Below are 15,191 nucleotides of genomic sequence, written 5' to 3' on the forward strand. Positions count from 1 at the left end.
CTAAGGTTGAAGCAGAAGATTACGCTACGTTTTGTTTTCTATTGCCGCAAGAGTCTCTCTTTTCTATTGTCGCAAGTCTTTTCACTCCCTCTCTCTGAAGGGGAGAGTGAAAAGCGCATTTCACTCTCTCCTTGGTGACAGAGTGAACAATGCATTTCACTCTCCTCGACATTTTGCGAGAGTAAAACGACGCTTTGAAGAGTGAACCGGCAGTTTCACTCCTGCGATACCCTTCCTAGTTTTTAGAGTGTAAGATTGAGTACGCGCGAAACTAACTGCGTCGCAAAGCCGGGTGCGGCGAGCGTGCCAAAGAACTACTGAAAAAAGTTCAGATAATGTTAGGGCTGACAGAAAGCGTCGCCAACATCTCCCAGTACGCGTCCTTAACTCAAATTAACTACGCCTGGACCGCCGAGTCGGTTTTCGCTAACTGCGTCAGAAGTGTTGGTTCCGCGCCACAACAGCCTAAACTGGTCGAAATGCGTCGTAGACTGTCCAACAAAATTTCTCGCCTTTCAATAGTGCAGTGGCGCCATGTCGAAGTGCACAAGGAACGCAAGAATTCGGCGGGAGCTCAACAAACACGCCACGTCCATAAGGTAAAGGTTCACCTAACAGGCGAACTTCTCACGCGCAGCCCGCTTCGCTCGCTTCAGTGGCGTGTCTGGAGCAAGACGCATGCATATGGCGCGTCTAGCATGTCGGTTGGTTGTTGCTAGGTAACAGAAGAAAAATAAGTTCATTTACACGCAAAACGTTTAAATTTTAGTGGGAAAGAATAAGAAATAAAACGTTGTGTCAGTTCATTTCACATTTCTTTCTTTTCGATGCTCGTGTCAGCTAACGGGAGGGATTACCACTAGGCGTGACATTAAAAAAATTAAATTATGGGGTTTTACGTGCCAAAACCGCTTTCTGATGATGAGCCAGGCCGTAGTGGGGGACTCCGGAAATTTAGACCACCTGGAGTTCTTTAACGTGCCCCTAAATCTAAGTACAGGGGTGTTCTCGCATTTAGCCCCCATCGAAATGCTTCCGCCGTGGCCGGGATTAGGCGTGACGTGTTTCTTTTTGCCACCGTTTCCCGAGTGTCCACTCTTGCTGAATTTATTTCTCTACGTTGAGACGATCGACGAGTGTGCTAGCCACTATCGTTGTGCTCAGTGATACTTGTTTTCCTGCGCACAGTTTCACCCAATAAACAGTTTCGCGACTTGTGTTCTGTGCTGTGGTCGTTCACGAACACAGCGTCACTACAACGTGACCATATCAACACATCGTGACAGGGACTACTATTACCAGCGACCCATTTATACGGCGGGTCGTGCATACTCGAGATGCAATTCCTCATAGAGCCGTTCGTCTGTGGTAGCGGTACGCGGTGGCCTACTAACAAGTCCACATTAGTTCTTCCAACTACTACTACAATTTTTTTCTCCAATAACGGCAGCAGATGCAATACTAACAAACATACAAAGCCGTGGTAATACAACTTTGTTGTTTGCGCAAACCTTTTATTTGGGTGTTTTAAGCCCTTGCAGAGAAATGAGGGAAATCAGAGTTCTGCGCCTCTAATTCTGTGTCGTCGTTTCTAGACAGGGGCATAAAGAACGGCCTCCTTGGAGTAAAAGCACTCTTTTTTCTTTGCAGCTACCCTTGAGATAAAGATGTAGCTCAAACCCAACTCTGATGTCGCTTATTCAATATGCATGCAAAACGCAGGAACGATTTTCTGAGATAACCACTCGGTCTATTTTATTGTTATTTGGGGCGTTTGAGAAAGAACAATAAATTCTAGTAACTGTTGCAAGTAAAATGTTTATTGAAGGCGTGAGTGAATTCTTTAAGTCAAACTTACAAAACTTGGTAGGGCTAAAAAGAAATAGAAGCACAAAGTTTAATAACTTGTAGCTTTGCACCTCAAGCAGATATCACAGTCTTGTAATCTGCATCCGTTAGCGGAAAAATTATCTGAATATTTTACATTGTTTACAAAGGGGCTAACAAAAATACTACCCGCATATTAGTGGCATATTTAAGAGCTATGTATAATAGACTACTTTTGTCTGCTTTAGATGTACTATTAGATGCGATCTACAGAATCGATATCCTTTTTCGTTGCTGAATTTCAGAGTTATAAACTTGGTCGTCACATTTTGTGTGAATGGGCTATTTAAAATTTTTTTCTCAGAACATTGACTGCCTAAATCAAACATTCTGTGCCAACGGTCCCTAAATTCGGACTTTTTATTTGAAATGCAATACCGTGCTGCAGACTCGTGCTGCAGTACAAAACATAGAATCCCACAGTATACAGGGAGTAACGTCTATTGTCGTTTCATAATATAAACGCGCACTTTGGTGCAGTGATAAAATGAGGCCAAATGCTGTCAGTGTCTGGTGAGTGTCTCTTGAAATAAAAGTTAATGAGAGCCGATCGGTTGCAATGGGAATAGGGTACCTGGGGTGCGATCGGAGATGGTTGTTCGGCGCGTTCGTTCGGTTACCGGCGCGCGCGATTGGCCTACTCCGCGCCGACGTCGCCAGCCGCGGGGCACCGCCCCGTTTTTGGTGACGTCAAAATGACGACACGCTCCTGTCAATCATCCACCCACCGAGCATTTCGTCCGAACGCGACGGGAGTTGAGAAGTTTGGAGCGATCATACGGCTTCGCATGGCGCGTCTGGTGGATTGGATTGGATCCAACAGGCGGCCTTTTCGGCTGCGGAATGGCACGTTTGAATCCAATGCATAGTTTAATTCTAGAAAATGGCGCTTCCGTTGGAAACTTAGGTTGTTGCGCTGGCGTTTCTAGAGGAAGGAAGAGAGCGGGTGGCGGTGCGAAACGCGTTTGAAGAAATGGCAGAAAGTGAATTCCGGCGTCGTTTTTGTTTCTCGAAACAAATAATTCGTTGGTTGTACAGAGAAATCGACAACATCATCGGTGCCAGCGAGCCACTGGGATGTTGTCGCTACTTCTTGAAAAGTGCGCCACTCTTCCCGTCATTTTTTTTTTTCTTTTTCCTTCTCGCTGTGCGCGACACAACCTAGGGACGACGCAAAGAACCTAATAGTTATAAATTGCAGTAGTCACACGCACTACTATTTGAAAACGTGTTTGGGCTTGAGAAGAAAAAATACAATTTTTTAGATAAAGATTTCATTCAATTGGAAGACGAGAAACATTTGGCTTTGTAGTATACTGTTTGCAAGCAGACGACAAATGACGGAGGTACACTTCCGGGGAGGTGACCGCTTCCTGATTGGCTGCTCTCCCCGCCCCGCTGTCACAAATTTTGCATACTGCAACTTTGTGACGTTGCAGCAACTGAACAGAACGCGTATCGAACAAAATATCTCCGATCGCGCCCCTGTTGGCAAGAACCTGTGACGACAGAGTGCGTATTGGCGAAAGCACTGTAATGGCGGGCAGGAAACTACATTGAATTTGAGTGTTTTAATCGCAGCTCTTAAGCGCACATTCCTGCGTTGAGCATCGACGTGCGTCGGCGGCGGAACCGAGCGAACGAGCAAAGCGAAAGATGAAGGAGCGAACAAATAGCACAGCGGGGGGTGAAATAGGGCGAGAGTGAACAGTGCGCGAGGAGGAACGCGGAGGAGGAGGGCGTAGGGGATGCGAGAGGAGGAAAGCGGAGGAAGCCATCTTGAATGTTCACCGTCACGAAACCGCATAATTACGCACGCAATGGGCAGATTGTGCAACAGAATGTAACCTCCCTGATGCATGCGGACGACACAGTGCTCCTAGCGGACAATGTTAGATTGGTCAATATGTGCGGCAACGCAACGACAAATCGAGGCAAATAATTTAGCACAGAGAAATTGCGAATTATAACCTTTAATGAAGAGACGAGTAACCACGTGGTGTGGATTCAATTCAATTAAATTCAATTCAAGTTTGTTTTGCATCTATACATGTACAGATGACAGGAGTACAGACAAAAAGCCAAATGAATTCGGCTTGACGGGGTCTGTACCCCCTGCAGAAATGGCACTGTGCACAATAAAGAGAACACAAACATACAATAATGGATAAACGAGAAAAAAAGTGAACATTAGTGAACATTTTATATCTTAAATGCATACGGGTAAAAAAATCAACAATAGAATGCTGCAAGAAATTATATTACAGAGAGCGAATAGTATAAAATGATACAAATAATACAGCCTTGAAAATCACATCTATATTTCATAAGTTATTGACAAGCAGAGAAAATTCGTTAAGGATTCATGGCGTCAGTGTATACCAGAGGAAAACAAAAAAAAAATGAAAAAATTGGAGGACGCTTAAGCTGCGCCTTCAAGAGTGGAACGCGACAGCGTTCCCGTCGACCCGCCAAGCGGTGTAAGACAATGGGCTACGGCGCAGCGATCACTTACGAGGCGCCCCACATCGGACGCGGTGAGCGTCCAGCAACGCAGCGTTCGGCGCGGCAACGAAACCTGCGCCTGAGCAAGCGGAACGAACCAAAGAACTCGGTGTCTCGGAGGGGGAAACGATGCACGCCATCCAAACGTCGTGATCGGCACGGGCAGAGAGATAGACAGACAATGATCTAAAGAAAGGAAGGACGCTTGATTCTGCAACCCGTGAGGGCGCAAGGTGAAACCTCGTCAGGGGAGAGGGAGTCCGGGCCGCGACGCGCCTTGCAACGGTCCCCGCACAACCCCAATGCGCGCGTGGCGCGCCACCTTTCGGGGCAGCGCCGTACATTGAGAGGAGGGGGTCTTCTGTGTTTGCCGCGAGATGGCTCTGCGTGTGAAAGCGCAGAAGAAATGTAGCGGAAACGCACTTCGCTACTCGTGTAACTTCGACTTCTGTAAGTTACATGTTCATAATTACCGATATAAACCGCAGTATAACTTTCTACGGCTCGTTTTTAAGGCAACACCGCATTCACTAGAGGCGCTTTTGTACCGCTTTGAACCATCGAACGCGTGGCTGAGTGATAGCGTCTCCGTCTCACACTCCGGAGACCCTGGTTCGATTCCCACCCAGCCCATCTTGCTAGTTGTTTTTTATTCATGAAGTGCTAGCCGGGATTTATCGCTCACGGCCAACGCCGCCGACGCCGACACCGGCTTTTCTGCGACACTAGCTCCTTAACGCTGTCGCGTTAAAAAAGGAATCCACAGTGAGCCCAATAAAAGGAGAGATAGGTGTCTGTTTAGTTTCCAATGAGTTTAACAAAGATGGCAGTGCGTGGCGTAAGATTTGTTGACCGTAGTTAGTGCGCGCTTTAGGAACATACCATGTTTCTCTGTGACGTGTGTTGTAAATGTTAGAATTCATTGTCAATAGAGATAAATGCTCCAAAAATTTCGTGTTCTGTTTTTTCGCAGTAGTGAAACGCTTGAGTAAAATGCTACGATATATGGAGGTGACCGGATGTAAATTAAGGGCGCTGAAAAAAGGCTGCGTATGGGCGTCATATGAAGAACTGGCGATAGCGCGCATGCTTTCTTCTGCAATAGAAGAAGTTTTGTGATATTAGACATCGTGGTGTTTCCCCAGGCTAAATGACAGTAATTCAGATGGGACAGGAAGAGAGAGTTATAAAGCAGTTTTTTGACGTTCAAGGGAAAAAAAATCGAAGTTTCGGTAGTATTCCCACAAAACGAGCAGTTTTGTTAGCAACTGAGTCTGTATAAAGATTCCAAAGTAAGTTTTCTTGAAATACGAGCCCGAAGCATTTAATGGATGGCACAAAGTTGATAATCGAGGAAGCCATTTGCAAATGGCCGTCAATGTGGACATTATTGTTTTTAGGTTGAAAAAGTACAAACTTTGTCTCGTTTTTATTTATAGACAGTGAATTCAATGAACTCCATCTATTCATCATCATCATCATCAGCCTGGTTACGCCCACTGCAGGGCAAAGGCCTCTCCCATACTTCTCCAACAACCCCGGTCATGTACTAATTGCGGCCATGCCGTCCCTGCAAACTTCTTAATCTCATCCGCCCACCTAACTTTCTGCCGCCCCCTGCTACGCTTCCCTTCCCTTGGGATCCAGTCCGTAACCCTTAATGACCATCGGTTATCTTCCCTCCTCATTACATGTCCGGCCCATGCCCATTTCTTTTTCTTGATTTCAACTAAGATGTCATTTACCCGCGTTTGTTCCCTCACCCAATCTGCTCTTTTCTTATCCCTTAACGTTACACCTATCATACTTCTTTCCATAGCTCGTTGCGTCGTCCTCAATTTCAGCAGAACCCTTTTCGTAAGCCTCCAGGTTTCTGCCCCGTAGGTGAGTACTGGTGAGTACATCTATTAAGTTCACTTAAAGCAGCGTTCGCAAGAGTCAACAGGTCCCTTGCACAACCAGATGTAAAGAACAGACTAGTGTCATCGGCGTATATGACGAATCGGGCAGTGGTGTCAATATTCATTATGGCGTTTACGTAAATATTAAATAACAAAGGTCCAAGAATGCTTGCTTGAGGTACACCAGAATGAATGGGTAAGTTATCGGAAACACAGTTAATTATTCAAATCCTCGTACACCTGAACTGCAGATAGCTTTTGATTAAGCCAAGGAAGGGGCCCCTGAAACCGTAAATTTCTAGTTTCGTTAGCAGAGTGGCGTGGTTAATTGTGTCAAAGGCTACTGAAAAATCGATGAAAACGCCTAGTGTCAGTAAATTTTGTTCAAATGCTTGTAGTATTAGTTCCTTTGGTGTTAGTAGAGCTAACTCTGTCGAGCGACTCTTTCGGAAACCGAACTGACAGTCAGTAATAATATTGTGTTTTTCGCAGAAAGCGGTCATTCTCAGTGTTAATAATTTTCCTAGGCATTTTGAAAATACAGGCAAAATGGATGTTGGTCTGTAGTTAGACAGGTTGTTTTTATCACCGGCTTTGAAGAGCACTGTAACCTTTGCGAGCTGCATGCGCTTGTGAAATATACCGTTTACAAAGAACAGATTATACACATGGTCAAGAGCTGGGCATATCAGATCTAAAACGCGTTTTACGGGGCGTATTTGCAGGTCATCAATATCGCAGCTTTTACTATTTCGCAGAGCGGAAAACGTGAGATAAATTTCTTCGGCGCCAGTTGGAAGTAAAAAAGCACTATTACAATTTCTGGAATTGAGGTACTCTGCGGAGCGTGGATCGTGCAAACTATTTACAAGGGACACAAGATAATTATTAAAAGCGTTTGCTAACTGCGCGCCTGATGAACGTTCGCCGTTAATTATCAATTATCGTACGCCATATGAATGCTGACGTCCAATGTTAAGCATTCTGCTAAGCTTTCTCCACGTGATATCCGTTCGCTTTATAGCTTCAGGATTAAACAACCTATGAAGGTAATCTCTCTTGGCTTGTCTAAGAGTAGCAGTTAACTTATTTCTAAATTTCTTAATTTCGGATAGATGGCATGTGTCTCTTGTGTCCAAAAACGTTTGAATAGAGCATCTTTTTGTTTGATGAGTTTCAGAAGTGCATTGGTTATCCAAGGTTTTCTAGCTTTTCTAGGCTTTAGTGTTTTAGGATGAAAAGATTCCGAGTAAGCCTTTTTGAAAAGGCGCAGTCATACCAACAAGTCATACCCATAGTCAAGCAAAATAAATACCTCGACGTATACGTAAAGGAAGAAAAGACTCACGCACCCACCAAGATAACCTGAAACGAAAAGGGAAGCGGAATGCAGCAGTAATGAAACATAGGGCATTTTGGCACCACAAGAAATATCAGGTGGTGCGTGGGATCGGCAGAGGAGTCATGGTGCCAGCGCTCACACTCGCAAATGCCGTTCTGTGCCTAAAATCGGATACATTGTCTGCGTTGGAAGACGACCAAAGATCGATGGGGCGGTTGGTTTAGGGGGCCCCCGGCACAACCAAATGGGTTGGGACTCCTTTTAAAGTCAGAGAAGCACAGCCCAAAATTAGTTTTGAAGAAAGACAAAAGAACATGGATGAAAATGAATGGGCAGCTGAAGTGCACAAGCAGGTACACCTGAAAAGTGCGGACACATAATGGAGGAAGAAGTCGAAAAAGTTGGCAACCAAGTACAGGGTAATTAAAACTGTAAATAGACAACCAGGAGTCATTAAAAAGAATGTAACAGAAACAAAGACAGTTAAATGGATGCAAAGAATGGAAACAAAAAGGGCCGTGGACATTCACAAGAATGACAACACAGAAATTAAAAGGGCAAATTTGTACGATAACACAAAATGCAGTCCTTGCTGTTAGAGACTGTAGGCGGTTTCCTCAGGACAAAAACATACCGGACCAAATATTCGGAATTAGAAGAGGCATATGCACGCTGCAGCAATAATCCGGAGATCACCCAGCACATCTAATGAAATGGGAAGGGATTCAACGAGTGAGAACCGTAGGTAACGTACGTATTTCAGAGCGTTTTGGCTTAAAGTGGAAGAAGCGTCAACTAGTAAGAAGACTTGACAAGCAAGAGACGTTAAACGTATTAGTGGAAAAAAAGAAGGGAAGAGATTGATACGACCGCACATCTTATACTCATAGCTAGCGGTACAACGTAGAGTTTGAAGGAAAGAAAGATTAAGCAGCTGTATACGATAATGCTAGCTAAAACATGTATAGCATAATCGATTAAATCAAGCAGGCGAGGTGACCTCCCCGTTGCAAATGAGACGCCAAAAATCATCTTCATCATCATAGATGGCACCTCCTGGCAATGCGCAGGGCGTATATAGAGGCCTAACTTTCATTTATTCCAAAATAAATGAGCCCACGCTGAAAAAAAAGGTACATCTTCGTGTGTGGAAGTATATCTGCAATTAAAGCGAAAAAGAATTATGTAAAAACGACGTCAGAACAGTTACGTTTTATCAAATCCTGCAAAGAATTCAGTAAACGTACACCTATCGTCTCTCTATATGTTGCGCACGCGAATAAATAAAATTTCCTAACTAAAACTTTGCAATACTAAGTTCCAGTCACAGCAGACTATTTACTTGTCCAAATATAATAGGAGCATGATAGGCCCACAAATGTGATTGTAGAAGCCATAACGAATATTGACAGTCTTCGTTTGATTTCTTTCACAGAGCGGCTAATTAGGAGGCTTTCGTTCCTTAAAGTTTAGCTTCAAAGAATGAAGTCATTTAAACACAGCTGTCAACGTCACTCTGCATTTGCACTTGCTCCTAGGCTGCACATTGACGTCCCTGGAACTTACGCGGAATCAATAGCGTTTGTTTCTTTCCGTCCAATTTGTTTTTGTCCTGCGTGTTAAGTTGTGTTTTGGTTAAATAAACCGCAGGACAAAAACAAGCTGGACGGAAAGAAAAACGGTATTGATTCCGCGTTAGTTCCAGGGACGCTTCCAGGAAAGTTTGTCCCGTGCTATTTATCTTCTTTAACCAATACACAGTCATGACGATGAACACTTAGTGACGCGTGAAACCAGAAGCACAGGAAAAGGAGCTATGCATGGAAGAGGACCCGGTGCACTCGGACTATGCAAATTAAAGTGGATCAACAGCCTGCGGGATGGAGACAGCAGAACAGTGCTGCTCAATCAGCGCCGACAGGAATGAAGCGGGGCAGCCACTGGTTAGGACACGAATATAGCCAGCAGTCTGTGCGAAGAGCCCGCAATGTACTCTCCGAACTCCGCCATGTTTGATAATCAGGTGCGTCTTTTATCTTCATGAAAGAGCTCCTTGTTTCATATGAACAACCTTTCTTTCTTACGTTCTCCCTGCTCTTTATTCATTCTTAAGCCGGCACTACTCGTCAGGGATTCAGCAAAACCAACGAGATAATTACTGCAGCCGCGAGTTCTTCAGCACGAATTGCATAGGATAGCGGAAGGGATTGCTGAGAAACAACGAAATACGCTCGAATTCACAGATGCCAATCAAATAATTTTGGTGTAGACTTTACATGAGATTAGTTTTATTGTCCGAATTGGAGGTGGGAGGAAAATTGAGAGGTAGCTTTTCGTACGTAGTATTTGGTGCGAACTCGGGGTAATTGCATTAAATTGCGCGCAACGCTATCAATAATTGCTTGTCAAAGAAAAATACGTGGACGCAAAGAACCAGCAGCTTGCCCTACAACATGAACATAGGCATACTGGTGCCGAAAAACTTTTATTGGAAAGGTAAAGATAAACGTACTTAATTGGATGCTTCTCTATAGCTGAATTCAAAAAGGCGTTTAGAGGCGATGTTCCCGATTTACAAGGAACTGGAACATCATCACTCGTTTAAACTTTAAATGCCCAATAAAAAGAATTTTATGCGTTTAAAATATTTATTGTAGTTTAAATTCGACGCTGACATTTATTTCATGTGACTAGATCTATGGAAGTTTTATAGCACATTCTGGAACTATGTGGGACCGTGATACTATTCCTCCCGCGTACACTCAACTAGACATCGTTATTTAGCGCTTTCGTTATAGTATAGCCGGTTAGTGGTGCAAGACCCAACAAATACCACGCGTTTATTGGCCAGATGCATAGGAATAACACTGTCTTGTAACTATTTTGCACCAACAATATACATCCAATCAAAACAGCGAAAATCTCCACGCAGTAGTAAATTGCACTGAGGGAAGATAGCTTTCCGAGGACGGTAAGGGGCAATTGAGACGAAATTTCGCTTTGACTAAACTTGTAATAAAGGACTAGTATATACCAGTGAAGCAATTTTGGCAAAGCTGCAAGACTCGTGATTGTCCATTTTTTTAGTTGTCGCGCTCTGTGCGGCACCTGAGCAGATGACCTGTGCATCCTGTTTTTAGTGGATGAGACGTGAACCCCGGCAAGTCACCTCTGAGATATCGTGCCGTGCCATGAGCCCCTACAGAATCACGACGCGAGTCAATGTGCAACTTGCAATGAGGAGTAATGGCGGCGTCTCTCTTTTAATGCGTTAGCATTCTTAGGGTGCTTCAGGAATTTTCCGGGCACTATCATGTATGTATGTATGTATGTATGTATGTATGTATGTATGTGTATGTATGCATGCATGCATACATGCATGCATGCATGTATGTATGTATGTATGTATGTATGTATGTATGTAACCGTTTTTACACCTACCTAGGTCACTGGGTAGCCCGTGGGCGAGCAGCTAGCGCATTGTACTGCTGTGCTGAGGTCACAGGGTTCGAAACCCACCATCGTACCAACTTCGGTCACTGAGTAGGGGCCAGTGTGTGCATACGCGCCGCTCTTCAAGGAACGTCTTTCCTTCCGACATGTGGCACTGTAGATGAGCGAGACTAAACGAGATCCGCTGCTTAGCGCTGTTCGAAGAAACTCATCGACGCCGATTTGTAGCTCTCCGTATGCCCGAGTAGCTGCGTGAAGCTCTTCAATGAGCGTCTTTGACGCCAACTTCGGTAACGAAGTGTGTACTACTGGGAATGCGCCCCATGACAATGACGAAAAAGCTCCCTTAAATTCATGCGATGCTTAGCGTAATCGAATCCATGTCGCAAGGTATCCTCGAGGACTGCAGCCCAATGCGTTATCAGGCTTGTATGTCCTCCGGGCATATGCTGATTTTGAATGAACGCCTTTCGCGCCAACGCTTTAGTGAGCTGCGCCATGAATGCTCTGGGTATGTGTCGCTCTTCATGAAAATTTGGCCAACTTAGGTCATTGAGCGCGTTTCATAGAGCATGGGGTAAACGAGGGAACAATTCGTCAGCGTTTGAAGGCACAGACGCGGCATGTTTCTAGTCTCGGAGGCCACGCGCGGACTACTCAGCACTGCCACTAGGTAGCGTATCGTGTCCAGCAAGAAGCGCGAGAAAGGCGCTTGTCTGCAGCATGACGCGTTTCTCAGCGTTCTCGGTCACCGCTGAGCCAGGAATTACAAAGGTGAGACACAGGCTTGGCGGTATCGGCGCTCAATGGCTCCGAGTGTACTTAGACAAGCGCGAAAGAGGAATCCCGCTGCAGTATGTGCCTCATCATTAATTTGTTCCACTGTTCGCAATACGTCGTGGGGCGATATTGATTCAACGCTAAACGCATTACCGTGGACAGTCATCGTGAGATGGGTTCCGCTACAATTTTTATTTCTACATTTCATCCTAATATTTCAACGCTTAATAAAAACGAATGTTTGTCCGTTGCTTTCACTGGCTTCATTGTCTGCTTTATTTATGCGGTTGTGACTAACAAAAGGAAAGCTAGCAGCTTGGGTCCCCTTATTCTTCTGGTTCGTTGTACTAGAAGTGATTGTCAGGCTGACCATGCGCTGTAAAAGAAGAAGATGGTGGAAAAAGATAGATCTTAATTTACCGCATAAGTATACATTGATCTACATAAGCGGTGGGGATGGCAGGATAAAAGTTGCATCACTGCAACTTCACTGGCCCAATCTCCCCGTAAACAACAAAAACAGACATCGCTAAGATCACACTTTGAAATTCCGTTGCAAAGGGTGCAAGCAACATTTTTGGAACAGTGATTTTCTTTTTCCTTTGGTTCCTGTCAGACAACTGAGACACCATAATACGTTCACTACCCCGTGTTGTTATACCCGTTTTGGTCGTTATACCAGAAAATATTATGTTCCTAAGGTTTTTAATTCTACCCACTGAACTGTACTCGATCTCATCAAAACGGATGCTCAAACTCTACCTCAAAGCCAATTATTCTTCGGTATAGTTGTCATTAGAGCCCGTGCCATAGTTTTGATTAGTTTCGCTTGGTCTAGATTGGTGCGTATCCCTGCTTGATTCACTTTATAACTTTCGTAGGTTGCTTTTGCTCGTAGCTCGTGTTTGATTTTGATACTTTGCTTTGTTGTTGTAGCCTCCTTTTGTGTTGTAGTTGGCTTTTGTTTTGTAGCTTGCTTCAGTTTATAGCTTGCTGACCTTGCTTTTTTTTTTTTGAGTACTTGTCACTCACAAGCCTCCATGGCTTGAGCTGACCAGGTTTGAATTTGTAATATCCTCATGAATTAAAAGATAACATAATTATCATTATAGGCAGCGATATGGCAACATATTCATTAAACGTAGTTGTGGCAAGGTAATAAAAAACCGGCAGCAAGGTCAGAAATGTCACAACTTCGAAACAGTCAAGGAATAATTTTAAGTGAAAGACAAGAAAGTTAACATTCACATAAGTATTTGCAGTAATGGATTTTTAGGTACATGATGTATGTTTTCATAACTTAGTATGTACTTGTTGAGTGTTGAAGGAAGGCAGCAGAAGAGTGTTTGGAGGCCGCAAAAGGCAAAACACGTCATCGCTATCGGCATTTTTTCTATGATGGTTTTGCTGAAATCTCCATGGCGCCGTATAGCCAGAAATGCACAAGAGCTACAGCCACTCAACTGTTTCCGAGAAACATTGGACCCATCAAGTTCTAAGCAGTGCGCAATAACAAGAGAAGACAACAAGAACAGCGCCGTCCATGATGCAATGCTGTCGGTGCTTTTGAGTCTATCGGGATGGTTCGGGAAACTTCCTCTGCGTATTGGTCGCAGGAATCGAAGCTTTTTCGCACTCTTGTAGACCCGCGGCTTCGTCGAATGCAAATGTCGCAGATAGCGGATTTCCGCAACGGACATTGTTAAGATCGCACTTCGAAATTCCGTTGCCCAAGGGTGCAAACAAGTGTGGTAGTCTATTTTGTTGACATTACCTTTCAAAGACACAGTTTAGCTGGTATATTGTGGAAACAGTGTGCCTGAGACTTCGCACGTTATCACACGCGCACCATGCTACGGATCCTGCCGCTACAAGCAAATATGCTGGCCGTTTCTCGTCGTTGGAAACACACAGCTGAAAATCGCACCGAAAGCCAGATGATTTTTCGGAACGATGAATGTCATGCGGGGCGTTTGAAACGCGTCCAGAAAAGTAAACCCTTAATATCGTTTCCTTTTTTAATTTACAATGTTTAGGTGACATCTGTCAGCCCAATAGAATCTCCTTGCAACAAATAAACCGCACAATTCCTAACATGGCAAAATTGATTCAATGTGAACGCCACATTCATGCAAAGTTCACCTCAGTGCCCCTTTCAAAATTGTATCTGCGATTTGTCCGTGGCCTGATAGTTTCTTCAAAAGGTTAAGACGGTGCGCCAGAAAAAGACATCTGATTCCTTCCTTCCTTTAGTCACACTTTTGACGAGGAAGCACACGTACGCACTGCCGGCTGGCGGACGACGCAATATACAATTAACGCTAATTCCGACGGCCCTTCAGGCAGTTAAGTCGCTTAGTCTAGCGGTGAATAATGCATAATACGGTTCCACGTGTTTCTTCGGAAAATTAAAGGCTCACGATATTTTATAACTTCTACTAGGGCAGGCCGACCGACCGCGTCAAGAAGTCTCCATGCAACGAACGCGCTTGGCGCCGCGGCTGAATCTACGAACTTAAGTCGCACGTGAGAGGGCGCAACTCAAACTTCTCGTTCGCAAATGTCATTCTGTGTTTGAAGTCGCACATGTTATCGAGGCTGGAAGTTACCCAAACTTTGCTAGGTCGGTTGGCTTTGGGTGCCCGTGGTAAAACCGCAAATGAGGAAGTGCAGTGTCACGCGCGTTTGGGCTCTATTGAAGTTAGAGAAGCGCAGGGCAAAAATTAGTTTGGTAGAAAGACCGATGAACATTGACAAGAATCTTCGGGTGGCTAAAGTACAAAAGTATGTGTGCCTCAATAGCCCAGACATGGAATGGAGTAAGAAGTAAAGAATGTTGGCAACCAAGTAAATGGGTAATTGAAAGCGTAAATAGAGAACCAGGAGTCATCAGAAAGAAAGTGAGAGAAACAGGGACAGTGAAGTCGATGCAAAAATGAAAACAAAACAGACCATGGATATCGACAAGAATGGAAAGAAAGAAATCAGAAGGAAAACGCTGTATGATAACACAAAGGGAAGTGCCTCGCTATCTGATGCTCGAGCTGGTTGCCTAAGGGCAAAAACATGCCAGAGCAAATATTCGAAACAGGACGAAGCATTTGTCTGCTGCAGCGAAAATCTGGCGATAACTCAGCACATCCTGAAGGAAAGCGGTTGTCCCAGGAGCGCTGAAATTTGAAGTGAATGGAAGCATTAACCAGCCAGTCGACGAGACGCTTAGATTGTTTGTCGAAAAAAAGCTGGGTATAGACTAACAGGACTGGATCCGTTACAGACATAACCAACGGCACAAGGTAGATATAGAAGTATTAGGGAAGAGA

This window comes from Dermacentor andersoni, chromosome 10 (assembly GCF_023375885.2).
Source record: "Dermacentor andersoni chromosome 10, qqDerAnde1_hic_scaffold, whole genome shotgun sequence".
NCBI lineage: Eukaryota > Metazoa > Arthropoda > Arachnida > Ixodida > Ixodidae > Dermacentor > Dermacentor andersoni.